Below are 4,000 nucleotides of genomic sequence, written 5' to 3'. Positions count from 1 at the left end.
GCATTTGATCCCTTGCACCTATATTTCCCATTCATTGGCAACGATCACAAGTTAAACAAAATGTTCTAGTATCTTTAAAGATTGTTGGCCAATAAAAACCACATTCTAACACTTTAAGGGCAGTGCGTTGAGTGCCAAAATGTCCACCACAAGCATAAGTATGACAAAAGGTTAGAATTGAATTAAACTCACAATCATGCACACAATGACGCACAATTTGATCTGCACAAAACTTCCACAAATAGGGGTCATCCCATACATAAAACCGTGCCTCTTTCTTTAACTTATCACGTTGGTGCCTAGCTAGGGTACTTGGAACACGTTTTGACACCAAAAAATTGACCAAATCGGCATACCAAGGTTCACATACCTTAATGGACAGCAATTGTTCATCAGGGAAAGTCTCTTGGATGGGTAAGGAGTCCTCATTGCACACTAAACGACTTGAATGGTCAGCAACTACGTTCTCACTCCCTTTCTTGTCTCGAATTTCAATATCAAACTCTTGGAGAAGAAGCATCCATCTAATGAGCCTTGGTTTAGCCTCCTTTTTAGTGAATAAGTACCTAAGAGCTGTATGGTCAGAAAATACAATCACTTTAGTGCCAAGTAAATATGAACGAAACTTATCTAAAGCAAACACAACGGCAAGAAGTTCTTTTTCAGTGGTAGAATAGTTTAATTGAGCATCATTCAAGGTCCTAGAAGCATAGTAGATGGCGTGGGATTGCTTATTCTTCCTTTGACCCAAAACAGCCCCTATTGCATAATCGGATGCATCACACATGAGCTCAAAAGGCAACATCCAATCAGGTGGAAGGATGATAGGTGCCGTGGTAAGCTTTTCTTTGAGAAGCTTGAATGCCTTCTCACACTCCTCGTTGAACTCAAACGCCACTTCTTTTTGTAGGAGACGGCATAGGGGTTGTGCAATCTTGGAGAAATCCTTGATAAATCGCCTATAGAATCCTGCATGGCTAAGAAAATAACGAACCTCTCTAACCGAAGTAGGAGAGGGTAAGTAGTGTACAAGATCTATTTTAGACTTATCAACTTCAATTCCTTTTTCAGAGATGATATGACCCAAAACTATGCCTTGTTTAACCATAAAATGACATTTTTCCCAATTCAAAACAAGGTTAGTTTCCATGCATCTTTTCAAGATTAAAGTAAGATTATGCAAGCAATCATCAAATGAGTCCCCAAAGACACTAAAATCGTCCATAAATACTTCAATTATCTTTTCAACATAATCTGAGAAGATACTTACCATGCATCGTTGGAAAGTGGCGGGTGCATTGCATAAACCAAATGGCATACGACGATATGCAAAAGTACCAAATGGACAAGTAAAGGTGGTCTTTTCTTGATCATTCGGCGCTATGACAATTTGATTATAACCCGAATAACCATCAAGAAAGCAATAAAAAGAATGACCGGCTAACCTTTCAAGCATTTAATCGATGAATGGCAAAGGGAAGTGATCTTTCCTTGTTGCGGCATTTAGCTTTCTATAATCAATGCACACCCTCCAACCGGTTGAATGCGTGTAGGCACAAGTTCATCTTCTTCATTCTTCACCACCGTGACTCCGGACTTCTTGGGAACCACTTGGACCGGTGAAACCCAACAACTATCCGAGATGGGATAGATGACGCCACAATCAAGCAATTTGATGATTTCCTTCTTCACTACTTCCATCATTGGTGGGTTGAGTCGACGTTGGGCTTCCCTTGATGGTTTGGCGCCTTCTTCCATGAGAATTCGATGCATGCACGTGATAGGACTTATACCTTTGATATCGGCCAAAGTCCACCTAATGGCCGTCTTGTGCTCTTTGAGAACCCTCACCAATTTCTCCTCCTCTTGTGCCGTGAGTGATGAAGCTATAATGACGGGTAATGTGTCTTGCTCGCCCAAAAACACATACTTCAAGTGATTTGGCAACGGTTTGAGCTCAAGTGTAGGTGGTTGTTCTATAGAAGGAAGCAACTTATTAGTCGAAATTGGAATTGACATTGGACTAGGGGACTTACCTTGGAGCCGTGGCAATGACTCTAGGGCTGCCACGGTCTCAATTACATCTTCATCAAAGGCCACGGCATAGGTGTTCAATTGTGTGTCGTGGTTTGTTATGGTGACATCCATGTGATCCTCCATTTCTATGCCATTTGTAATGACCGTTTCAAGTGCATCGCCATGTAATTGATCAAGGTGTGCCTGCGCCAAAGAATCAAGAATATCAATAGAGAAACATGAGTGATCATCATTAGGAAATCTCATAGTTTCAGAAATATTAAAATCAATCACTTCCCCATCGAATTCCATTGTTAAAGTGCCTTTAAACACGTCTATCTTAGTTCGGGCCGTCTTCATGAATGGCCTCCCAAGAAGAATCGGCAAGGATGGAGCATGGGTGGTTTCCTCCATTTCAAGGACATAGAAATCCGCCGGGAAGATCAAATTATTCACCTGCACTAAAACATCTTCCAATACGCCCTTTGGATAGACATTAGATTTATCGGCCAATTGAATAATCACACCATCATGTTTCAATTCACCAAGGTTCATTGAAGCATAAATAGAGTATGACATGACGTTAATTGAAGCTCCTAGGTCTAACATAGCATGTTCGAACTTAGTTTGACCAATAATACAAGGGATTGTAAAGCTACCTGGATCTTTGCACTTTGGTGGTAACTTTCTTTGTAAAACAGCGGAAACGTTCTCACTTACCCTTACTACCTCTTTATGTGACGCCCTCTTCCTTGTAGTGCACAATTCCTTTAAGAACTTAGCATATTTGGGCACTTGCTTTATGGCATCGAGGAGCGGGATATTGACTTGAACTTTCCTAAACGTCTCAAGAATGTCCTTCTCATGCTCCTCCTTCTTTGTTTGCAAAAATCTGTGAGGAAAAGGAACATTGGGTGGAACGGGGTTAGAATTAATCAAATTTGAACCCAACTTACCTTTGGTGGCCGAATGGGATGGCATGGATGAGTTTTGGTCCTTTTGGGCTTGCGGCAATGGAAGTTGTGTCCTTGTCGTGGGCTTCCCTTCAGCCTCCTCTTCATGTTGCAATGTTTCTTCTTCGTTAGGACTTGTTTTGGGTGGTGTGGATGTGGTGCCAATTTCTTTTCCACTCCTCAAAATGATTGCTTTGGCAGATTCGAACCCTCCCTTTGGATTGACAATGGTTGAACTTGGAAGCTTGCCTTGGTCTCGGAATTGTCCCACAAACTCTGCAATCTGCCCTATTTGCTTTTCTAAGTGGTCCACCCTTTTGTCTTGGTTTTGCATTGCCTTGTTTTGATTTTCTTGCCCATGAGACAAACTAGTAAGTAACTTAAGAATTGTAGCATTATCTAAAGATGTACCTTGATGGTTTTGGGCGGATTGGGGTTGGTTTTGGTTTTGGCCGTGGGTTTTGGTGTAAAACCCCGGGGGTTGCTGCCTAAAGCCTCCTTGTTGGTAAGGTTGTTGAGGCTCCCTCCACTTGAAATTTGGATGGTCTCTCCAACCCGGATTGTATGTATTGGAATATGGATCATTCCTTGGCTGATTTTGGCTTGGAAATCCAATGGCGTTTGCACTCTCCCATCCCCCATTCTCAATCAATTGAGGGCATTTTTCCGAAGGATGACCTTGAATAGAACATACGCCACATACAATTGGACTTTGGATCTTCATTCCTTCGGCCATCTGAGACACAAGAGAAGTAAGATTAGCTAATTGAGTTTGAATGTCGGATTGAGAACTTACCTCATTCACTTGTTGCCGTGGGGGGTCCCTTTGCCCAATTCCTTCGTATTGTTGTGCATTGAGAGCCCGGTTTGCAATGAGGTTCTTGGTTGCCATAGGGGTTTTATCCACCAACGCTCTGATGCGAACTAAATAAGCACACAAATTAAAACCCTCTTGTGACAATTGTAGTATATGTATAAGTAGGGATCGTTCTAAACCGGGGATTAGGAGGGATTACTAAATCACTTGGAAA

Source organism: Pyrus communis, chromosome 7 (assembly GCF_963583255.1).
Source record: "Pyrus communis chromosome 7, drPyrComm1.1, whole genome shotgun sequence".
Lineage (NCBI taxonomy): Eukaryota > Viridiplantae > Streptophyta > Magnoliopsida > Rosales > Rosaceae > Pyrus > Pyrus communis.
Note: the sequence above shows the minus strand (reverse complement) of the source record.